This window comes from Ixodes scapularis, unplaced genomic scaffold, assembly GCF_016920785.2.
Source record: "Ixodes scapularis isolate PalLabHiFi unplaced genomic scaffold, ASM1692078v2 PGA_scaffold5__190_contigs__length_132052651, whole genome shotgun sequence".
Lineage (NCBI taxonomy): Eukaryota > Metazoa > Arthropoda > Arachnida > Ixodida > Ixodidae > Ixodes > Ixodes scapularis.
Window position 1 is genome coordinate 54,140,975 of NW_024609880.1, and position 25,344 is coordinate 54,166,318.

At 47.1% G+C, this 25,344-nt stretch overlaps 1 protein-coding gene across 2 annotated transcripts in view; it reads right to left on the reverse strand.

Annotated features, from left to right (window-relative positions):
* The window catches only part of LOC8051883 (polypeptide N-acetylgalactosaminyltransferase 5), a 182,547-nt gene that overhangs the window by 131,918 nt on the left and 25,285 nt on the right, over positions 1 to 25,344 (reverse strand). The window contains exon 1 of one of the 2 annotated variants that reach the window (XM_042294038.1): positions 24,612 to 24,920. The exons of the other annotated variant lie outside the window; for it this stretch is intronic. The gene's annotated coding sequence lies outside the window, so the exon portion shown is untranslated. Of the gene's footprint in view, positions 1 to 24,611; positions 24,921 to 25,344 lie in introns of those variants that run through there. 2 annotated transcript variants of the gene reach the window in all.

Below are 25,344 nucleotides of genomic sequence, written 5' to 3' on the forward strand. Positions count from 1 at the left end.
GACCGATCTTTTACGATTGCAACTCGATACTGACGCGACACTCGGCAAAGAAAGGTTGGACCCGCATTGCACGTATACCTCCCACGAACTGTTATAGCTCGACAGTGACGTGTAGTCTGTCAGAATAAAAATGGCATACCAATAACACAGTGTACATACCGTGTTACGAAGGTAATCCATACGGCGTTTATTTCAGCTCTATATCACACAAAACAAGAAGATAGAATCGACGAAAGTCCGTTTTCGACGAGTGTTCGTCAACACTGCCTCGGAAAACAAGGGGAAGAGATTGACCTCACCTCTTAATCTAAAACTGAGGTCAGCGATCAAACTATAATACGGGAAGGGTCCACAAGGGTAGCGCGGGCATATTCCATTGAGCACGCCAGCCGGTGGTAGGCAGACGGTCTTGCGACGAAGCAACGCTGCGCCGAGTCGGAGTGCCTGCTAGGCCTATATTCTGAGCAGCTCGCTTCGTCGGAGTCGGTGGATTCGTGGCCATTGTCGCTTTTCTCGGGTGTTTGTGGATCCAGCGTTCTTGTTCGTCGTGGTCAGTTTTAAGCACTTTTTTTCTTGCTGCTTGAAGTCGGCACGCGCGAGAACACGTAGAAAAATAAACGCTCAGTCAGTCAGAGTTTTGAGAGGAAGGAAATCAAAGGAAATAAACGTTCGTCGGTCGTCGCGACACAAGTAACTGAAGTCGGCGCTGCCCTACTGCGCACGCGCAGTAGTTGCTTCGTTTACCACACGATAGATGGCGCTTGGCTCTCAGCATTATCAAATTTGGCAATTTTCGCCACACATCTCTAATTATGCTCCAAAGTGTGGATCTGAATATTATTTAACAAAACTTTTAAGAAACATTCGCAGGCTATTTATTGTTTATGATCGCGGTGCTGGTGAAGTCTCTTACCCAATAGGCGACGTGGATTCGGGTGACGTGCTCCGTTTCCGCGGATGCATCGTAGTGAAAAGGCGAAGGAAAGAAGGCGCAAAAGAGTCCAGTTTTCTTTTAAAAGTTTTATAGCAAATAATTTTTTTTTTTGGCTCCCTATTTTTGTGTTTTTGTGTTTCTTTTCACACCTTTTACGACGCGCGGTGGATGAAACTCGATTTTAAAATCCTTTCATGGTCCCTTTAAAACAAGAAGAAATGTGAAGCTTTATGCGAAGAAACGTTTTGAACTCAAAGGAAGCACGTCGAAACTTGGGGTATACTAAGCGCTTGACACAACGTACTTTAAGTGGAGGAAAACCCCGTCAGAGCATTCTAGCAACGCCGATGTTCGCGTTATAAGCACGTTTCTATCTCAACAAATATATATATAAAAAAAGGGGGGGGCGGGATTATCTGGGCGAATTCAAGAAGGTAAAGGTAAGCAGAGCGTTTCGTCTAGAGCAGCCCGGATTCTTCCAACGGGCGGGCAAAAACAAAGGACAGGACCTTCGTTAACGACCCTAGGGCCCCAAGCGCGCACGTCACGGGGCATCTCATTAACATGAGGCGGTCGCCCACGCCCTACTTTCCTTGTTGTCTCTGGGCCCCTCTAATCTGGTCCGGCCGTGCGGGTCGACACGCGTTCACGTCATGCGAACCTCACGCGACCGTTCCAGTTTCCGTGCTCACGACGTTTAAGCCCGCGGTCATTCCGACCTGACACGCGCGAGCGTGTGCCGCGACACGCTTTCTGGGAGCCTCGTTCGAAGTTACACCTCATTATTAAAAAAACAGATGACACGCAATTATTTATATTAATGAGTTGCGAGTATAAGTTAACCTATAGATTGCGCTTTGTTCCCTTCGAAAATAAAGAAACGATTATGCACGTTTCACCGATTGCGTCGTTTGCAATGGAGGTGGGAAAGCACTAATGCGCAGTTGCTACCCTAAAAGCTAAAACGCAGCCCGCGTTCTTACACAACGCATGCGGCGAGGGAAATGTCAGCACACACGAGCGAGCAAGGTCCGTACAGGGCGCCCATAAAGCTGTCACGCTTAAGCCCCCCAGAAAACGAGACATTTCGCCGACGTGAGATGTTTCACTGGCACGTCAGTGAATGGGCCTAGTTCCATTGAGGTGAAACGGGGCAGTGACACTCCATGCATTTATAGGGAGCATTCACTGGCTGCCATAGTTGTGTGCGCGACTGTTGAGCGCGCACTGGCGCCGGACTTCCACCGTTCTTTTTGCAACGTGCATTCCGCGCAATCATGATTGCCGGTCTTAGCAGCCCCTTTCTGTGAGCTCGCTCCGTGCATGCTCTCTAAACATCGCCCACAAATATGGCGTCCAGTGCATTACAGGGTGTTTACCTGGACGCCATACATGAGGAAGACGTTTTAGAGTGCACGCTCAGAACGAGCTCACATTATTAAGCTGCCAAGACCGGTCATCTCGATGGAGTGAAATGCACGTTGCAAAAGAAGTTCGCCATCAGCACGCGCTCAGCAGTTGCGCAGACACAGCTATGGCCGCGAGTGAATGCTCCCTACATCTGTCTGTTGTCTCGAAAGACCGTAAATAACATCTATAACGTCGCCCGGCCAAAATTTAAATATCGAAAACCGCGTAATCGCGAAAGAGAGATATTTAGCAAAGAGACGAATTAGAAGTTCTGATTTCCCGGTCACGCACACTTACACTTGTTTTAGCCGTCGAAAATAACCATTAGTGAGAAACAACCAGAAGAAGCAAGAAGAGGGCGGAGCGCCTATATCCCTAGCACTTCAAATACTCTTATATGGCTCGCATTTTACCAAATTAGAATTACTGGCAAAGCTGTGAGGGGGGGGGGGGGGGGGGAAGGGGGCTGTCGTTGCTTCATCTGGCATTGACCTGAAGAACGCAGGGCTGTGGTATACGACCGATCCGTGCCGCATGCGTTTCGTTTTGGACGACATCAAGAAACGGTATAGGCATACGTACGTGCGTCTAACCTTTTGTTTTAATCGAAATATTCTTTTTTTTTTTTCCTAAAAAATCCCCCGATGTTTTTTTTTTTTTTTTTTTTTTTTTATATATCCAAAAACCTTCATTCTCTTGTTCACCGACGTCCCAACCAAGGCACGACATGTGTTCAGAGCTAATGGAATATGGATTAAAATATTTAATCTATAGTTTCATTGTTACATGAAATTATCGTGTCATAATATTTTCCTGCACCACCGTTGGCGACATCCGCCGGCTGAATTTTGTTTATATAACATATGTGCATACATTGATTTTATTCGAAGTTTGCTTATCTGTATCACAATCTTTATAGCTTTGCGGTTCTAACAGCTTCAAACTGCGGCTGTAACAAGGAAGCTTTGCGCTTTCACCAAAACAAAAAACTCTTCTATTTTTTTTTTTTTTTTTAAGATGCACGCTTTTGGAAACGAGGCAACATGTCCGACGAGACTTTCGAAAGCCAGGTGCTGCTCAAGGTTACGAAAGTGAGATTGAAGGCAACAATAAACGCTTCCACAGCATTCTTGAGTATTGTGTCCTACACTGGGACAATAAGGCAGAAAGTAACACCTTGAAAGTAACGAAATACTCTTTGTGGTAACGGTAACTTGCGTTTGTAAAAGGCTAAAAGCTGCAGGCCTGCAGCTTTTTTTTCCAGCGCTTCGGTCACAAATCTACTGTTTGTAGCAAAAAAAAAAAACAAACAAACAAACGAATTTGAATTTTTTTTTAACTGTAATTAGTTAGAATTTAGTCTCGTGTAATTTAAAATAGAACACCTTACTATTTTGTTAGTAACGTGCACAAGTCTGCGCTGAAGGTTGCCAACGCTCGGCCCGCACTGGAGTATCGGCGTCCCATATCCGCGTCTTGTGAGCACCAGCACATTGGCGCAGAGCGGGAACAATCTAGCGATCATTACGATTCAAAAATAAAATTTCTTGAACCTTAAAAAAAAAAAAAAAAATTAACAGTCTAGTTCGGACACGCGTGTCGAAAAATAAATTTTAAGCAAAAACAATATTTTAGTGCGGTATTGACGGCGCTAGATTTGTTGTAAATATATGCGCGCAAAGTCCATGACGTCACAGAATGGTCATACACTCTTTCCCCCTCAACGAGAAGGTCATACACTCTCTCCAGCTCAACGTCATGGCCGAGCCGATCCACCTCTCCTCCACGCGCCCGATATGCCGAGAGAGAAAACAAGTGAAAAGGAGGTGACTATGGCCTTAACAACCACGTCTCGTGCCCTCAATTTTTTTTTGCGTAATGTTAATTTTTTGATTACCGCGTGTCTCCACCAAACTAATTATTATTATTCTTTTAGGGGCTCTTTAAGACACGCTGGTAGGACGTTCGGGATAAAGCGTTCTTCTCCGTCGCAAACTGCCCTAACCTTTGTGGGGAACGGAAAAGCGTTTCCTGCTATTTCCGATTCAGCCAACTCTGGCAGCAATGCTTTAAGAAACAAGATAGCTAAAGGGGCGTTAATTTGAAGCGTAGCGTATTTTGTCGGGCCAGGAGTCTTGCATCTATAGAATTTTCGGTGCAATCAGACCATCCCAATGATACGCTCAGCAAGTATCGAAGATTCTTCGTTCTGAGAAGTGGCACTAAGTTGGGTTACTATACTCAGCCGATTTTCTGCGAGCCAAAACTCCCAGTCACGCCGTGTTCCCGAGTCACCTGACAATGACAAAGCTCAACCGAAAGCCCAGGGAGAAGGCGCTTTCCCCCAATGCAGCGACATGTTTGTCCTTTCCTTAAAGGAGCTGTGCAACGATATTTAGTTGGAATGTTTTTCACTATACACGAGCTTACTGGCACTAGTGGGACTCAAGGATACTCGCAAGCAACGCCACTGGCCAAGAAACTCCTTTGTTGCGGTGAAATCTCAAGGACAAAAGCAATTATTTTCGTTTAATCTCTCCTTCGCAAAATTTGATGACGTAACGTGGGGATCGCAGTACACCCAAGTGACGATATTTGAATGCGGTTCATAGATTGGACCCGAGCCCTGCGTGGGCACTCGATTTGGGCTCGTGACAATTGCTAGCTCGAGAAGCATTCGGGTAGTGGCCCGTGTCCAATCGCTGCAACGACGACAATAGCCGAGCCATAACAATGTCTGGAACTCAGCGCGTGTCCTGCGCTTTGCCAACCCCAGCGCGTGGCTATGATCAACACTGGCGGCATATAATCGGCTCCAGATCACGTGGCCGCTTGTTCTGGCTGCGAGTTGAGGGGGTGAACGCTGCTCGTTTTTCTTAAATTTTTTTCTGCGACTTCTATTGCGTGGGGTTAAAAACGAAGCCGTGTTTCATAGGTCATTAACGTTAGGGATCCGTTTTAAGCGGTATTTGTGCACAGTACAAAAATTGTTGCATCGCTCCTTTAAGTATCCTTCATTTTTATGTTCAGCTGGTCCCACCCAATACGTTTAAGCAACTATAGCTAAACTTATTCCCGTCGTAGGCCCAATTATGTTCGTACGGTCGGCGCGGCGAAACTCCAAGTAGAAGCCCGCATGCGTGTATTACTATGATCGCAATATATGCACAAGCGAGCGAAAGTTTCAAAATCCTTGCCAAAGAATCGAACGAGGAATAATTTCCCCAATCAAAGTCCATGCTTATAAAAATTAAAAAAATAAAGAAAATTGCATGTAAGCCGCACCGCTGTGTAAAACGCACTGCCAAATATCTTTCAAACAATAATAAAAAGAAAAGACAGCATTTATAAACCTTATTTTTGCTCCTCTCCTTCGTAATGCCTCCGAGCCCCGAGGGTATACTGAAATAAACCAGTAAATAAACGCCCGTACACCGTTCGGCGCGAAAAATCCAGAAACGGCAACCCTAACACGCATGTAACGCAAGACGAAGACGTTCGAAGAGACCCTCGGGGGAAACGAGAGAGATCCGTCAGTGACAATCAAGGGCCGGGTATAGATTTCCGCGTCCGTCATGAGAACCGACCCCCGACAGACGTACCAAGTTAACTCAGAGCGACAGCACAGGGGGCGGGCAACTCGTCAGACGCACAACAACCACGCGGGCGGATAGATACACGAAAGAGACGACGGCGATGGGAACGGACAGCAGCCGAGCCAGGGGGCGCCACAAATCCCTCTTCCGAGAGTGCTCCCCCCACACTCTTTCTGCTCCCTCAAGATACTCCCCGGCCCCCAGCTGCGTGGAGTTGGCTGCGTTCCTCCCTCCTTCCCACATTACGCGCCTCATTCTCCCGTTTGAGTGTGATCGACTCCGTTGCAACATCACGACGAGAGAAGAACGCCGGAGCAATCTATCGGATAGCTCCGGAGAACTTCAGATGCGCGCGTATTTTACGCCTCTATCTTTCGTAGCGCGCTCGAGGAAATTCTCAGAATGTCAGGTGCAACCGTACCTCCTACGTAGCGCGTGAATTCGATCTCGCAAATACCACGAAACATCCAGTCTGCACTCTAAAAAAAAAAGGGGGGTGTAGCCCTTACACCCATCCCCAAAACTTCAGTTGAGCGTACACCGCATCGAAGGTGTGTCCAGGGCTACCCGACAGACGGCGCCAGTGTGCCAGTGTGTCTTCTATACACCTTTTCCACAAAGGCGCCGCCATCTTGAATGTCGTCAGTTAACAGTGCGGGCGAAAACATTGTTTCGCCGTCGCCACGCCGGTAGAAGACATACCGGGTATAAGCCCGACCGTCACCCATTCTCGTTCTGACTCACCTCCTTTTTTTTTCTTTTTTTTTTTATATTCGAAGGTTGAAATGTTTTGTTCTTGTTTCGTCGCCCATAATAGATATGGCTACCAGGTTTGCTGGGGACCAGAATAAGTGCCTGGAACCTGTCTCCGATTGGTGTGTTACCGCGTCCAAAAAAAAGTGGTCCCTCGAATTCCGCCTGATGACATCATAAAAGTGTCCTGCTGCCGCCAGTCGCGATCCTGGCGGCGTCTCAAAAAGCTGTGGTGTACGTGGCAAACACCTGTTTTGCTGCAGGTCGCCCTCCACTGTGGCAGTCCACGCAAGTTTCAGCAGCCAGAAGTTGGGACGCCGCGACGACAACGACACTCGCGTTCGCCTAGTGCTACTCGCACCTTCTCGGTACCAATTCTACGACCAACCGCCAGGAGCGCGACATCCAACAGCATGACACTTCGGCTTCTGTGACGTCATTTGTTGCCACTGCGGGAGCACTTTTGATGTAGGGGCAGCCAGTCATGAGTAAGTTACTTTTAAAAAGTAATTCGTTACAGTTACAGTTACTTTCACAAAAAAGTAACAAAGTTACCGTTACAGTTACCGCAACAAAAAAGTAACTCGTTACAGTTACAGTTACTTTCAAAAAGTAACGACGTTACTTTTCAGTTACTTTCCTATAACACAAAAATTAAGGAAAAACTAATGTTTGAAAGAAAAAAAATATAGACACGAATCAATCGGGCTTTCACCATAGCTGTAAATTCAAACTTAATAATTTAGCTGGAAAATTAGTCAATATTATGAAAAGAATAAAGACAAAAATTGAACTGGATGTGTTTTCTCAGATTTGAACACGAAGACTTGTTGTCGGAGTACTCCTTGTTGCAAAGTTTGCATACTGCGGTCAAATAGTTAGCAACCAACTTCACCACAGAAAAATACTCTGTACGCCGGCCATGCTTGTTCTTTGTTCTGTTCTCATCAACATCCCTATCCTTGTAGCACTAGCACATTGCTCGCTCGTTGACCGTTGCGCTGTGTTCGTGGACTCCTTTGATATATTTCAGTTCGTACCCGGCAAACCAGAAACAAGCCCTGCGCAAACAACAGTAAATTTTGCCTCCACCGTTGAAGCCACGCCGGAGTAGTGGCGCAAATCAAAATACGAACCATGTACAGTGCGGAGTAGTGGCGCTAATCAAAATACGAAACATACGAAGTTCCCTCCGCGTGTATTGTTGTTTCACGGTTGATTCATCCGATTAAAATGCGTGCGCAGAAAAGAAAAAACCGCAACAGAGATAGTGCTTCAATATACTAAGATGTAAGTGTTCAGTCACAAAGTACAAGCAAGTGCGTAAAGATAACTACATTCTTCTTTTTTTTTCTTCATGAAATCTACACATTCGGATAGTGACTCGCGAGAAAGAACGTATTCTCAAGTTTGTGCAAGGCCAACTGACACTCAAAATGACGAAACAGACACTTTGGAAAGTGCAAGGAATAGCTAGATTATACTCGTTTAATGATATATTATTCACAAAGAACTGAAAAGTAACGACAAAAGTAACTTCGTTACTTTCATCGTTACCTCAGAAAAAAGTAATAGAACTACAGTTACAAGTTACATTCTTAAAAAGTAACTCGTTACAGTTACAAGTTACCGGAAAAGTAACGAAGTTACAGTAACGCGTTACTAGTAACGCGTTACTGCCCAAGACTGGGGGCAGCATAGGACGCTAAGCACACAAGTCGAAGACGCGCTCCGGGCACCATAACGATTGAGTAAACGAAAAAGGCGTATACATATTACGGAGAGTTCCCAACTGCTCGATGGCGCTCACGTACGCTTATGAGCCGCGTTTGCAGTACGAGCTGCGAGGGGGCGCCGAAAGCGTTGATCGACTTTTTCTTCCAAAATATGAAACTTTTCCGTAGAAGTCGGGTTGTTTCAAAATCTAACCCTGGTCGAATTTTAACTAAAGTTCAAAATTCAATATAAAAAAATTTCCCGGCATTTTTCTTTTCTTTTCTTTTTTTTCTTCTAATATTGAAAGAAAGGGAGTGGAGGAAGAGAGGATGGCCGTTCCCCCTAATAATGGACGGCTGTACCCTTTTAAAACAGGCGGTAGCTTGCGCCACCTACCCAAGAAACTAAAACCCCGAAAGTACGAGTCCACTCCTCGCCCTTCTCAGACGATTTGCTTCCCCTCCGCAATTCCGTAACTATGATCGGGCAGCGATGGTTATTACAACATGTCAGATGACTAGGCACCGCGCGCGTCGCTTGGCACCCTCCCGAAGGTCAGGCGGCACTCGCACGGCGGTGGATGGGCTTTGAATGGCTCGTGGCTTCCTCCGCAGTCCATCCCAAGGCGAAAGGAGCCAAACTTGGAAGCGCCGAGAGGGAAGACGGAGGGAGAGATTCTCACCGAGAAGGCCACGCACACGAAGAGGGGCAAACTGCATTATTGAGCTTGTCACGCGTCCATGCGAAGAGCCAGAGGAGCAGGGACGCGTTTCGCTGTCCGACAGGCCGACGGAAATGCACCTTCTACCGACTGCATTAGGCCCCGCATTGCCGCTGGCCATGTCAACGCGCCGTTAGGATGTCCCTTTGAGTACGCGTATGTGCTCTCTAGTTTTAGAAATGCTGCAATGCAAAAAAAAAGAAAAAACATGGGACAGAGTACAGATAACAGTTTCGTGTCTGTCCATCCTTTTTTTCAGCGCAGCTCTTAGGCGTCCGTTTCCGGCTTGAGCGGCATCGGCGTCGCCGTCGGCGTAACCACGCGTTGTATTATAGGACGTTCCCATAATGACGTCCCCCTCGTGACGTCACACGGTGCCTGAATTTAGCGGGAATATTTCGCCGCTAAATTTAGCGGGAAAAATTTCCTCGCTAAATTTAGCGGGAATATTTCGCCGCTAAATTTAACGGGAAAAATTTCCCCGCTAACTTTAGCGAAAACTATCCGCTAAATGGGAAGGGAGCAGAAGGGGAGGAGGGGCATACCCTCCCCTTCGTACCTTCCCCTCCTCCTTCTCCTCTAGAGCTGCAATCAAATTCCCCCCTCCCTGTGTAATACCCTAATAACAGAGGGCCTTTGTGGGTATTTTTAATAAATGAAGAAATAAATAATTCGGCATTACGGACAGTTTTAAACGTCATTTTTTTTTTTTTTGTCCCCTCACTCCAGGGTTACCATGTCTAACAAATCTCGTCTGCTATTCCATTTATTTATTATCTTTATTTCATTGTTTTACGTTTTGGAGATTGCTTTGTTTTGTTTATTAGCAGCGGGAGAACAGATAACCATCACAAAGGGTTCAGGTCGGGCTGTACACACGCAAGAAGAAACGTGGGAATAATTACCGACGCCAAGCAGGCGTCGACCAATCACAGCGTCACGTGCCTTAACGCGAGGACGTGATTCGTCAGTGCCTGGTCGACTTCGACCATCTTTCCGACGCATCGTTCGACCCATCGGGCGTTTGGCCGTGCACGTCTTCTGCCCGACCTGAACCCCAGTGATTATCACCTGCCCGGGGTCATTAAAAAAAAAAAAAAAAAAAACTTTCCGCGTACGTTATTTTGCAGTAAGAGACCCTTTCAAAAGTCCATCGAGCGACGTCTGGTGGTCGCCATTTCTTGGGCACGGAGCGCGTGATTGAACCCGAGTCCTCGCCGAAAGTTGACGCAACCCTCGTGCCCAATCACATGCGCAGAGTACGTGATCAAGCAATGCCCGACAGGCGAAGGCGCCGACTTTTGAAAAGGGTCTATTGATGAGCTGAAAACAGCTGTTCAGGCGTGGGTTAGACTAAAAAACCCAAAAAGTGGTCCCGACAGGGCACGAAAAGGCTGCCACATCGGTGGCGTAAGCACATTGTAGTCCAGGCAGAATACGACGAGAAGGTGGACCTATCTGCCGGCCTCTAAGTAAACATCTGCAGCAAAAAAAAAAAAAAAAGTTGAAATAATACGGTACGTTTTTTGTAGTAGCCTAGTGGGAAACCACAAAACCACCTGGTCCCTTCTTTCACCTACACACCCCACTTTCCGTTCACGGCCGTACGCAACACGCAAAACACGTCGTCAAGAACCCACCTGAAAGACACCACGCAGAGATCTCGACATCACGGGAAGGGATCGAATGCGAATAAAACGAGAACAACAAACAAAAAACTACGAACAGCTGTTTTATTGGAGTCCGAGAAAACATTCGTTTACCACAAGGAACGTACCTTCCTAATAAGCCACACAATATCAAGCATCTCGTAAACAAAAACAAAAAGAGTCCAAACCTAATGCTATATGAGAAGCAATAAAACGGGAAGCAGCGTTTTTCTCGCGCACCTTTCGGGCGTCGTTACAAGCCAAGCGCCCCCGGGGGTAAAATAATGAAAAGTAAGGGTAATAAAATCGATAGTAAAAGCAAGAATTACCGACACAAGGCAGTTTTCTGCTTTCCCCAAGTTTCCGTATGAGGGGAAATTTATCACTCAGGCACACCTGTTCGTGAAAGAGAGCGAGAGAGAGAGGGAGAGGAGCTCCACCCCCGGTCGCCCTTTTCTAAGCTCTTCGGCCTGCCTGCCGAGAAAATGAGTTATTACTTCGCTCCATAAATGCGTGCGCAGGTTCCGAGAGGCCGCGTCTTTGTGGCACGGCACTTGTTAAGTGCCCTAGCGTTTTATTATAATTTTTTATTTGCCTTTTTTTAGTAACAGCTGATATTGAACAGAGGGAAAAGCGAGCGCGCGAACGAAGAGTCAGCGTAAACGTGCGCGATGCGATATCAACGTGCTGAAAGGTACGCATATATATAACATAAACACTTGCCCATACAAGTCAAAGTTGGGAAAAAGGAGAAGGAAAAAAATAAGAGGGGGGGGGGGGGGGGGGCAAGCCATAGAGTTACTATAATGTACGCTAGAGGTTCAACTGGCGCTAGTGTCTATGCGACTTCCGTGACGCAAATTGAAGCAGACAGCAACCAGTCTACTTTTCCAGTCTTTTTGTGTATTCCTATGGGAAAACGCGCATGCATTTCGTCTCTTCGCCGGAAAATAACACGGAACACTTTCGTTATTTGGGTCGTACCGAATAGTATGCACCTTGATTAACACTGTGAAAGTGTAATTGCTTTAGTTAGCGCATTTTTCTTCATCAGTGAACGATGTTTAACTTCGCTACATTTCAGTCCCAAACGTGTGTTCCGCAGCAGGTGTGTAAAAACAAGAGACGATTCAAAGCAAAATTACAATCGAAACGAATATAGAGTGGGTTCAAGGCTCGCCAGCATTCCGGTGACGATTGTATATTGACAATATGCCAGTCCTGTCACTATATGAAAATAATCCCGTCGTGCATGAGGGGATAAAAACCTTCAAAACGTAGATAATAAAGTCCGTGGGCTATGAAAGGTGTCTCTTCGTATTGTTTTCTCTGCCGGGCAGCTTTTATCGCGCACTTGTTCTCAAAGATATCGAGCGCGCGGGTGATATTTTGAACGCAGAACAAGCAGCTTCGCTCAGGGCAGAAAGAATAAAGCGGTACTTACTTATTTAAAATCGGAATAGATTAAGTGGCCTTCAATGTATTTTGATCGTACATGCACTGCGAGTTACTGATCCGGTGTTACTGCGCAGTTCTTGCCGCCGCTCCTGATTTTCCAGATGTGCTTCGTTCGTTTGGCATGTATATCCCCCATGCTGGAAATCGCCGACGCCGCGTTCGCGCTAACAGTGTCCGACAGTGCACATAAATACACGTACGAAGCCGTTTTAGCACCGTTTTTAATCCGATGAATTCGAAAGAAAAACGCCGTAACTGACCAATTCTTTCGTTGGCCTGACTGAGAAATGTTCCAAGCTACCTAGTACGTACGAATTATTCGGGATATTTGCTCTTATGATCGAGCGCAGGCAGAAAATGCACTAACTTTTTCCCATAGAAATGCATTACCGGAAGTAAATTTTCGACTGGTTGCTGTCTGCTTCAATTTGCATCAGCACACTAGCGCCACTTGAACCTCTAGCGTACATTATAATAACTCTATGGGGCAAGCAATGTTATTTCTCGAAGTTAAGGACTGAATAAAAATTTCTAATGTGCGAGATTCTTTTCGTTTTCTTTTTTTTTTTTTTTTCATAGAATTGTTGATTCGACTTCTACTTATAACTGACAGCAATTTACAACGCATTAAAATTAAAAATAAATTGTCCAATTTCTTTCGCGATCTTTATAACGTGTAATGCACGTTACCAACACACTCGTTCCACCTTTAATAGTTCACCTTTTTAAGCTTTTTTTTGTGAGCCGCGAGCGCTGACGACGGGGTTTCTGTAAAAAGCACGGGAGAGTGCTTGTTAAACCACTCCATCGGTCATACACCTCATTTTGATCATACGTGCTCTCCACTTCACTCCCCCAATTCCATTATGAGACGTGGTTGGTTTTTTTTACGTATGCCATGAACTTCGAAGGAAGAAGAGAACCTTGTGTAGTTCCTATGAGAACGCATTCCCTAGTACGACGAGCTACTTCAGTCTATTTTCGAAGGCTCCAGCCATGGAACCACGACACTACACACTCCTCGAAAACAATCGCGCAATACGAAGTCATGCGACACGCTCATTTTTATGGAAGTTATTCGGAACATGTCAAGGAATACGTAAAGAGTGAGTCGTTCCAGCCCCATTAAGGACGTCGCAACCATGACGACGAGGCTGGTCCTAACGACAGTATACACTTAAAACTTCTTCAGTCCGTTGTGCACATGGAAGAGAACGAGAACTTCCATATTTACGCGCAATTTATGCCACGCTCCGTCATCACAGACAAATGGGCGTTCAGCGCTGTCAAAGCGCGGCATCCCCGCCGTTTCCATATAATGGCGGGGAGCGGCGATCGAGACTCGCCGTGCTCTAAATTAAATTTGGCTTCGATCGTCTCTTTTCCCCATCCCCCTTCACTATCGCCATCTTTCCCTTTTCCCTTTAACGCTCTACGCAAACAGTATCAGCCTCAACGAAACACACACACGTGCGCTCCTACCCGAAAACGTACTTGCACAAACACACACACACACACACACACAAAGGTAACATACACACCCAGACACACGTACATCAAACATACAGACAGATGCATACTTCCTTTTATCGAACCAAACACATAGCTACAAAGAAAAAAAAAATGGCGCCAGCTTTGAAGTTTACGAAACCAGTCTCAAAATTTATATATCTCTATCGAACGTCAAGCAATTTTATTTTGAAATGATGACTTCGACAAGTTTTTTGTTTTTTTTTTCCCTCACGGGGAAGATTTTTTTTTTTCTTGCATGAAACGCACATAAAATAAAATGATCCAATACGGCTTCATAAGGGGCACGCGTGGCTCCTGTCAACTCAACGTGCCTGCGCATATATACTCGCGAAAATGTCTCGCGCCCATTTTCTTTTATCAAGGAGACGAATCAATCGCGCGACAGACGATACTTTCTCTTTATTTTTATTGCACGCGCCACAGGAAAATATTAAAGACCCCCCCTCTTTTCCTTAGGAAAAAAAGAAAAGAAAAGCAATATTACGTTTGCAGGAAGTCGTAAATACACAACTTATAAAAGACACTATACCCGTTCCGGGGCCCTCTTAGAAAACCGGAACTCGTCCAACGAGACCGAGAGAAACAATTTCGACTGCAGGGGGAAATGCAAAAATCCCCGGCGATCAGACCGACGGGGAGAATCGAAATCCCCGGAATAGAAACGCAGTCAGTGCGAAATTCGTGGATCCCTCGACCCTCCCCCCTTCCCTCGTCCTACAGCCCCCGTCACCTAGCGGTGGATCGCAACGGACGCTACACAGCCAATCCCGGCCAATCCAGCGTTTGGCACGAATCGCGTGACTATGCTTCGCTTCCGCCTAACTCGGTTAAAAGGGGGGACTACGGCCCGTATCAAGTCAGTGAGGGCGATGGGAGCGAGCACGGAAGAAGCTCTCCGCGGTAGGGGAGGACTCCTGCGATACGTCGTCGCCTTTCTCGCTACGACACGCTGATTGGCCCACTGAGACCGTAGAGTCTTGGTCATTTGCTAATTAAAGAGAAAAGAAGCATAGCATCCCGCGCGTCACTGCTCTCCTGCTGATGGTCACGTGACAGCTAGGCGGCATCGGATTGGCTCGGATGGCGCGTAGCGTCCAGCGCGGTCCATTGCAAGGTGAAACGGAGTACACCTCCGCAGTCGTCTCTTAGCCGCACCCTTTGCCTTCGCAATAACGACAAACAGGGACCGAAACTAGGGAGTAAAGTTGTTCTTTTTACGAACAATAGGCGCTCCGTCAAAAAAGAAAAAAGAAAGGGTTTGTGGGCGCACGAGCGCGCAGTCCCAAAACTTGTTTACTTTGTTTTTTTCTTTTTACACATTTATTAGCGTTGCGTTGCATATATATTTTTAGAGGTTTACTGCGCTTCAATCTGCGATGGGTACATTGGGCAGCATGAAGTCGTCCTTACTCCATACCGTTTTGTTTCTCTCTCTCTCTCTCTCTTTCTATCGTTTCCTGATGCAGCGTGTCGTTTTTCCTTTTTTTTTTTTTCCTTTTTTTTAATCTCGGGAAGGAAATATTGCTCTGCACTGCCCGACTTTCCCGAGGCTTACCGACAAGGTGAAGTACATGATGGTTAGGCTGTTGTGCACGCATACGCATCGAGTTTTGTTCGCTGTTGTTCCAGAGGCCTCGTGCGCGCCCAGACACGCGACAAACAACAGGCTAAAAATAATAGTACCATATTCAGCCCATGAGCGTTTCCGCGGTCGTTGAACTCTCAATTCATATAACGCGCGAGAGACGGCTTTTCGAGGGACCATCGTCAATTCTAGACTGGACCAGCGAAAACGCAGATGTACGCGACGCCAGAAAGTACTGCACGGGACAGGGCAGCCACCCCATACACGAAAAGATGGGAATTCGCACCTCGATTCAAATACAAAGTTGTCACGCTCGAATCATCGCACAAGCCGTTGCAGTGTCCTCCGGTAAGCGTTATCGACAGCGTTTCGTGCTCTGGTGCGTGTTAAGCACGGCTGCCAAAGTAGCGAGCTCACGACTGAGAGAATATCTCTTCTAACCTGCCCGGCATGCTGCAAAGGCAGCCTCCGATAGTGTAACATACTAAGCTACCAACGTGCACACAAACTCCATGCACAAAAACTTCGCAAGTGAACATGTGTAGTCATTCACCACGTATACCGCCCCCCCTCTCTCTCTTTCTTTCTTTCTCTCTCTCTTGCGCTCTCTCTCTCTTTCACCGAAGCAGACGACGTCGTCAGCCAACCAGCCAAACGACCCCGACGTAAGCGATATGCGGCGGCGAGCTCCGCCAAATGTAGTTTCACCGCAACGCACGGGGCGCACTGCGGAGAAGCCCCATTACTCCTCGTGCCACCGCGACCCGCAATCTGCCCGCTACCACATTTCGCTCTTAGCTGGCTCATATAAGTCAGCCCCAGTCCGAAACCGTGCTCCCCTTATGGACGTCCCAGGCGCATTCCGAGATCCGGACTCGTTTGCCCAACTTTGACACTCTGTCAGACTGAATCAACGAGGAGGAGGTTCTACTTGGCGTTCTTTCCCCCCCCTTCCTCCGTGCTTTCCAGCGTGGGCCCAAATACCTCACTCGGAGAACTCTTCCCTTCTACGACAAAACGCCGGGAAGAAATGTGCTACCTCTTCTTCCGCAGAAGCCTAGAGACGCAGGCCGTTATTGCCGACGTGGGCGACCAAAACCGGGACTGAGGTTGGCTTTCCAATGCTTTACGCGATTGGTCAAGCGCTCACTCGGACGTATTTTGTGGGCGTACCACGCAATGAGTCTGTCATCGACGGAAATAGAATCTGAGTCGACTCTGACGGCGTTGGTTTAAAGACGCGTTGGCTTAAAACCTCCGCTTTACCATTTTTTTTTTTTTTTTTCTTTTCGTACACGCGTTTAGATTTGACGCTCGCAACGGATAATAGGTAGCCCAGATCAAAGCTCGTGATTCGGCCGGCTCATGGCTAACAAACAGTGAGTCGTGCGAGTTGTTTTCAGTGGCGCTCGCGCTTTAAGAATGGCAGAACATCACTCGAAGACGAAGAGATGTCGGGGAACGTAGCCCTCTCTCTTTCTTCGTCTTTCCGAGCGATGTTCTGCCACTCTTGAGGTACGAGCGCCAGTGAAAACAGCTCGCACGACTCTCGCCATAAGCCTGCTGAAGCACTTTAAAGGTTTATGTTCCAAATGTGTCGAGTTTGACGCAAAACTAATGTTCGCTCTCGCCCTGGTTTGCAGCTTACGCTAAAATCACCACTGTGCTCGCGCAGCAGGTGAGAAAAACTCAGGCATTGCAGATCACCCTTCTGCACTCTCTCTCTCCGATACAAAATTAGACGCGGAATTTTTGGACCGCACCTCGTAATATAAATGTCACTTTGCACGCGCGATCCTCAACGGCTTGTTTCAAATATTTACTTGTAATCTTTTATACCGATAAGGCGTGTACCTATGCGTTCCCGGCATTCTCTTTTGTGGTTGGGTAACTTGGCCGAAGGGCTATTACATCTCAACGAGTGACGAGTTACGAACTGTAATATTTGAAAATCCGTTGAGTGACATTTACGTTACCCGCTGCTCAAATAAACCTTTCCGGAAAATCCCAGAAGACCTCTTGACTATCCCACAATACACTGCTTGGAACGTACTCTAGCTGTTCCGCTTTCATTCTAACTTTTGTGGGTTCTGAAATCGCAAAATTTTCAACCAACATCAACTTCGGTTTCTATTCCTGGGCAGTCGTTCACCTGCCACACATCGGATCGTCATAGTGCGTCAAGCAGACGGTGGGGGCGCAACATATTTCCAGAAGGGTCTATTGTCAACTTGAACTTGGCAATAGCTACCTCGCCCGTCGCTTCTTACACAACCTTTCTCGTTTTCTCCCGCACCCTTTCCTACCTCGATTACCTTCATCGCCGACTGCTCATGTTTTTTCCCCATGTTTTCTTTTTTTTTTTTTTAATTTTGGAAACTAAATTACTTTCGGCGACACCCAATCCGCGATAATAAAACATCACAATCACACCGCAACCGAGGACGGTCCCCGAAACAAAAGCTGCCAATACCTCCATTTTACACCCTCCCCCCTCCGTCTTTTTCCCTCGGGCCCAACCCTTCCTCCTTATCAAATTTTTCACTCTTTCCCTGCACCCCCCCCCCCCCCCCCATTAAAAAAAAAAGGCGTTGTTACACAAGAGTCGAGTTGGAGAAGCCAGAGAATGAAAACTACAGTCCTTTTCAGCTCAAGATGGACCGCAGCCAAGGCTGCGAGCCATCCCAGCCATTCAAGCGCTACCAACTTCCATAACGTGACTAGAGGTTCCTTCCGCGTCGCTGCGCCCCTTCCCACGCTCACGTGACACTCACGCAGCGTTGAACTGGCTTCGGTGGCTCGCAGCGTCCTCCTGCGGTCCATCGTAGGAGGAAACTGAGCACGCAGAGAGGCACCGGAAGAGAGAAGGAAACACCAAACAAAGCAGGGAGAAGGAGATGAAACGAGGGAGGGACCTGTGTCCTCAGCAGCAAAGCCCTTTGATCCGCCAGGTCGCCCTTTTAAAGACAATGGACGACGAGTCCGGATTCTTTGTGGAAGCGACACTGCACTAGCGGCGGCACCGCCGACTGCAAGGAAAGCGTCCGAGCTTTTTGTTGTTTCTGCGTTGTTGTTTTTCGCGCCTCGGTCCGCCTTAAGGCGCAGGCTTTGTTTATCTCCGGAAAGGCTCTTTTGTTCTCGGTCGCGATTTATTATGGCGCCGTGTAAGAGAAGACAAAAAAGGAAAAGGAGCTCTCTATTGGATTTCGGAGCACGGCCGGCCAAAGGCCCCAGTGGCAGCAAACGGGCCGAGGTGTCGAATTAAACGACGACCCATCTTCTTTTCAAGCGCGAGAAGCTGAACAAATGAAGAAAGACGGAGCGCGTCAACGTCTTTGCTACTTACCGGTATCGGACCAACTCTTGTTCGACCAGTAACGCGACCACGACGCGTTCCTGTAACGTAGTCCGTAGCGCAACGACGACCAAGTGGAGTTAGGACGAGGAGCGGATGAGTTGTGGCGCGCTTGTACCGCTTACGAAAACAGAATAAACTGGCGCCATCTTTCGGGTATGCCTGGAACAAGCCCGATATCTTACACACATCATTCTTTCACCGTGTGCTTCAAATAATCTTGGCTGCGTGTTATAACATACAATCTTTTATAGATAGTGCGTAGAATTCTGATCTCGCATATACCTCAAAACATTTTTCAAACTCCTTGTACACGCGAATCGGTAGAGTTCCTGGGCGACGTAATAGTACCGAATATGGTCTAGTAGGGTACGTTGTTGCGCTAGTTGGTTCATCTTAGTTAAACATCTAAAATTGCACAAAAAAAGACAAGGACAAGAGGTAAACAGGACAAGCGCATTAGCCCCGGCACACAACGAGCCCTCCGCCTTTAAACCGGGCAAGTTCACCATAATGCTTGTCCTGTTTACTTCTTGTCCTTGTCTTTTTTGCGCTATTCTATATGTTTAATAGTACGGAGTTTTAGTAGATCGTTTCCATGGCTCCGATACCGCTACCCGACACTTCGCCGACGCTTTTGTGTATGCATCGTTATCGCTATCGGGAACCGTTATCGGAGGTAATCGAAACCGTCTACTAAAACTGTCTAGTGGGTTCGTTCTCTCGTCGAAGGCGGCTACGAGTCAATCACACCTAAACGAAAAAGTTTGAATCCCACTTTAGAAGACATAAAAATATACCTAGAACAAATTAAAAAGAACGGCAATAGGGAACTACACTTTACCTTTAAAAACCGCCAGCTCTCCAAAGAAAAAAAAAAAAAAAAAAAATGCCGCTCCGAACCAGCCCAAACATATTCAGTGGCGTTTTCTTGTAATAACAAAAACTAGATAAAGTACGTAGCACGTCGCCAAGTCAACATTAAGGTGCCCCGGCACAAAATGAGCCCTCCGTCTTTAAACCGGGCAAGTTCGCCATAAAACCGCAACATGGAAAGCTATACAAAACCCGAAATCGAAGGATCGGCGGGTTTTGTATAGCTTTGTATAACGCCAGTAAACGCGGGTAAAAAAAAGAAAAAAAAATGTGTAAAAAAAGCACGCACACAATTATTGAGCTCGGTGTTTAATAATAAAACATTTTATGGATAACGCAGGCTTTCCAAAAGGAGTAATAAGCTTTGTAACCTCGAGTGAACGAGCGTCAATGCGGTCGAGCTGTTTTTCTTAGCCAACAAAATGTTTACAACTTGAATTCAGGCTTTCGAATGCCTTCGTGATTTCCTTGACAACTGCTTCAACTGTTTTATTTTTTATTTGTTTTTTTTAATTTTCCCGAGCAACTCGAAAAAAAGAACTAAACATTTTAATGGCAGCTGGCCCTACCTCATAAAGAGGCACCTTTCTCACTGTCTGAAATGTAGGATATTTTGCTTAATTGGTGTCAAGAAGGTCGTCTCCGTGAGAGCGGCAAGGCGTCCCTTTCAAACACCCGGCCTCCAGCGCGAGCACGTAGCCTCCCGTCGTGCTTTGGCTGCGCGAGCACGCTCCAAGACAGAAAGCTCGCGCTGGAAACGGCACAAGGGAAACTTCTTCCTGCCGTTCCTTCTCATCCTGCCAGTGACTATGATGAGTAGTGGATCAAGTAACTATAATGCTTGCGTTTGAACAGTTCCTCTGTTTGTTTGTCTGTTTGTAGAAAGTGGGTGACGCATGCTTTTCTGGGTAACCGCAAAGTAATGCCGCCATGTGCATTCCAATATACTTTTTTTTGTTAAAGCGTCGGGTGTTTTTTTTTTTTATACTTTACAATTTTTTGTTAATATTTACAGTATTGTTTAAAGCAGACTTCGCTCTTCACGAGTTTTAGCGAATTATTTTAGACAGCCCAATTACACCCTTCCGGGCGTGGAATCTCCGCATTGTTCAACGAAAACACGACCGGATCAAGCAACTCAATGACGGCTCACTCCCGTCGAACGTTCACCTAACCTTCGTGGCATACGATACAAACGCTCGGTGAAACATTCCGCGACGGGACAATCGATCATTGTGCGACGGGATCTGTCGCGCAACGGCGGGACACATCTGCCGCTGGCGGAACCAGAAGTGTACGGTCCGCAACACATGTCCGACGAGTTGCCCAGTTGCCGGGGTAAACAACCCTGTCAAGAAAACGAGAGAAGATACAAAATAGAGTCGAATCCACGTAACAGGTCCCAGTTGCGTTCGGGCTGGACTAATACCACTTAAAAGAGAAACGCCGTCCCTACTAGTGAAACCACGCAGCGCCGCTATACCTGCAATGTCATCGTCGTCGTTAGTGCGTCTTGCTGCATCTCACGAGCACGACGCTTGCACTCGGCGTCATCGGAACGGACGCGTCAGCCGGCGGACTCTCATCCAGTTTCGGCATGTTCGCCGCTAGGGGCCGGTGGGAAAGGAACTTAAGAACGTAGGACAAGGGGAAAAGAGTCCAGGGAGAGGAAGCAGACGGAACGCTGGAGAAGAGAGGGCGAAACCTCTTCCTCTCTTTAGCGTTCCGTCTGCTTCCTCCTCCGCGGACTTCCCTTCCCTTGCCCTACCTTCTTGAGTTATAAAATGAAAGAAGAAAACACCGGCGCTTTTGGTTCGGGCTTGCCAAAGTTTGGAACACGAACTGTGACACTATCACGTTCGTTTCCTTCTCCGCTGTGTCGCGGGATCGTGTGTTGTCTTTCCTTTTTATGGGCTCAAGCCATGTGCCCATACAACGTCTCATAACTGGCAACAGAAAGAATAAAACAAACTCCGGATAAGGGACAACGAACATTAAAACAAAGGGTTTAATCGGCAAACTTGTGCCAGAAAAAAAAACAAAGAAAGAAAGAGTGTCGAGAAAGCAGCAGCGAGCGTCGAAGTGACGGCGTGACAGCTAGCTAGGGCGAGAGTGAGTGAGTCGGCGAGGCCATGTTGGCCTCTTTTGTCCATATAGGCCCGTAGCTCTCAAGTTTTGAGCAGCGCTCCAGGCGAGCAAAATAGAATATTTGGCTCGCGTTTCGAACATGCGTCATCACGCTTCTCCACTACAGTTTTTTTATACTCCGTTCCATTCGAGGTGCCAGCGTAGCAGAGGCAACAAGATCGAGCTCCAACCTTGCAGTGTCCGTTCCAAGCACGTGCGCTCGTGCAGTGTAAGCATCGTTCAGGGGAACACGTTTTTGCAAGTAGCTTCAGCTTCGCTATCATGCAAAGTGAAACATACGGGCTCACGAGAGCTATGAAAGAACGCAATAAAATAATAAAGCTGAATGGGACGCTGAGGTCGCGAGCTGCATAATTCTTTTTTATTTTATTTTATTTTTTTTATTTTAAGCGTTTTGTTATCGCGCGTCTACAGATGCATTCGAACGTGGCACGTGCAGAATCGAAAGTAATAGCGCCGCCTGGATAGTGCTGCAGCATAGCATGGTCGCGTCTTGCGGACGCGCTCGCGCCCCCTGCCCGAGAGCAACGGGTCTCGAACATTCGAGCTTCGAACATTTAGGGTAAAGATAAACGTGAATCTTTCTTTTTTTTTTTAGTTATGGAGCGCCGTTCTCTCTCGGACATGCCCGCGGCAGTATAGCGGTCGCAGAAACAAAAATAATCGAGAAAAACGAGCAGCATTTACCCCCTCAATTCGCAGCCACAGACAGTTTCCAAGTGGTCTGGTGCCCATAGTACACCCATAGTATGCCGCCAAGGTTCATCATAGACACGAGCACACGAGACACCCCGAATTTGCACCAAGGCATTGACCGTAACCGAGCCGAGTATTCACGCAGCGCTCGTGTCAACAGCAGTGAGCCGCGTTAAACTGTCGTCACCCTGGGTCATCCCCGCAACTACACGTCAAACATCCCCCGCGATGTTTGACATCGCGGTGGTGTTTGACATCGCGGTGGCAACTACACGTCAAACATCCACCGTCAGCAAGCCTAGCGAAGGACAGACCGAAATGAATAGTCCGGTTCCGGCCTTGAACTTACACCGCGACAAAGCAACTTTTGGATGAGTACAGTTGCGCGCGAACGTACCCCCGCGGACCCGATGTGGTATTTTTCTGCGCCTGCGCTCCGCACAATCTATATTATACTTACAATTTGTCAAAGAGCCCGAGGTGTGGGATCTCGCCTTCGCATTCCATCCCTACGGACCACGGCTCTCCTAAAAAGCTGCCAGGCACTCATAGCTCTCATTGTCCGCGATAGTATAATTGCGCTACGCTTAAGTCAATGTTTGTGTGGAGTGCGTAGCATTCAAACCCCTTTGCTCATGTATTGCGTGAAATCACTGTATTTCGTCATTTAATTCGGCGCGTGCTCGGTTTTGTCGGTCAGAGTCTAAATCTAACGATCATAGCGAAAAAAAAGAAAAGAAGAAAACCGAACAAAGGAAGAAAACTTAAGTTCGTCTCCAACTCATATGTGGAGAGCCGTTTCTGATGTAAGTTGTAATGCGAAAGCTACCTTAGTTGCCTCCGTTCCGTATTCCGTGTCTACCATACAAAAACACACTGCAGAGCGGTAACTTTCCTGCCGTTGTATGAGAATTTACACGTGAGTCTAAATGAAACAACAAGCAAATCAACGCTTAAATCTGTAGATCAGCAAAAAAAAAAATCGATTGTTTAACTTTTTTTTTTTTTCTCGAGTTAAAACTTAAAAAAAAACGGACATGCCTAACAGTAACAATACTCTAGACGAGTTCTGAGCTCGAAGCAAGATAAGCAAACAAAAGACACTAGCTATTTACCTCTCGGGTTTTTCATTACGACACTAGCTTCAATCGTAACCTATGTTCAAACTTCCAGGTAAATCTAAAAGCTTCCCATAACCCCAGTTCAATTCAATTGCATCCTTGTCAGACATGACCACGAACAAGAAAAAAAAAGTTCCATCAAAACATTACGTAACTCAGCCAACAAATCACAAGCGCACAAGACTTAAACCTCCCATGCAACGCTAAGCACAGACACGACTTTTTTATTTTTTTTTCTCTGGCAAGCACCAGTTCGCATCTATGCAAATTCACAGATTTAAAAAAAGATAACTATATGCATAGATTCCTATATACTGATAAAGGCTGGCAGATCGCCACGAGAAGCGGCCGCCGGAATGGAAAAGGTGGAGCGACAGACAACGGATAAGAGGAGAGCCACGTGGCTGGTGCCCCGCTGCGGCAAGACGCCGAAACACACTTCTCCCGAGCAAACAAGTGTGTTTCGGGTCCTCGCCGCTGCAAAAGCTCTGCGCTGACGTCCAGGTTTTCCGAGAAATGGCTCTTTGATTCTCTGTGCTACCAGATCTTCACGCTCCAAATCCTCAACCGGGCACTCTATGGATCCTTCGTCGAACTGCCAGGCTTTGTGAGTGTAAAGGAGGCTATGGTGAAACAAAGAGGTGTGATAAGCGTGACGTTGGTGCAAACTTAGTCCAGCTATTTTTATAGGGGTCAATTAGTAAGGGAGGGAGAGACAGATTAGGTTTCATAGTAGTAACAATGGCTGTTCGATGGTAAAGTTCACCCCTGAGCTGGAGGTGCCTGTTGGAACATGTCCCTCATCGATCCTTCGTCACGCGATCACGTTCTCGCCCATACACGCGAGCAGAGACCTGGGTCACGTGATGAAAAGGAGGCGTAATTGATTGGTCCGGCGAACGCGCAGCTCCCACCACACTCTCAAGTTAGGGTTGAACGAAGTATAGTGCCCGTCAATACTGTCTGAGTAAAATGAAGAGAGTTGACGATTTCGCGTTGGCGCTAACAATGTCACGCAGTGCACTAAGGTCGAAAACAAAAGCAGCCGAACACGACTCACGCGCAAGATGGGGAAAAAGATCCGGGAGAAACTCGATGGAGCCGTCGAAGTCGTCGCCGCAAGGTAGTCCGTCAGTCAGCTGGCCAGATTCAAGACCGGAGTAAGGTCCCAGTCCGAGTCCACGCTCGCGACTCTGCGTCCCACGCAAGCCGGCAAACGCGTGGACAACAATAAACCGGAACAACAAAAGGATGCGCTAAAAAAATTTTAAGAGAAAAGAAAAAGAAAAGAAGATTAATGCAGTCGTGGGAGCATCGGCAGCTGTTGCACCGCTGGGGCGGACTCTATAGAACTTAGCACTCAAGAGACAGCTGTGAGATCATACACGAGGCGATATAGTATAGTAAGAAGAAGAAAAAACTGCATCCACGTCACTGATGCGGCAGAGGGGTAAGAGAGGGAGGAGGGAATGCGAGCGGGCAAACGAAGAGTCGAGAACATACACACCGTCGCTGACGCCGAGATTTTCTCGATGGCCGAGAAGACGACGACGGCTGCCGCCTTGGGCGCGATAACGGGTCCCAAACAGCTCGCCACGTTTTTGACAGTATGCGTGGGCTTAGGAGTGGCGTGCAAAGGGACTGGTTTCGAATTGCGCTGACCGGGACTCGCGAAAGGGAAACAACCCGAGATGCTCAAGCGCAACGTGGCGGATATGAACCAAAAAAAAAAACAAAAAAACTCTCCCTTTACCTGAAGCATCGTCGGTGTTGCAATGAGGAAAGCTGAAAGG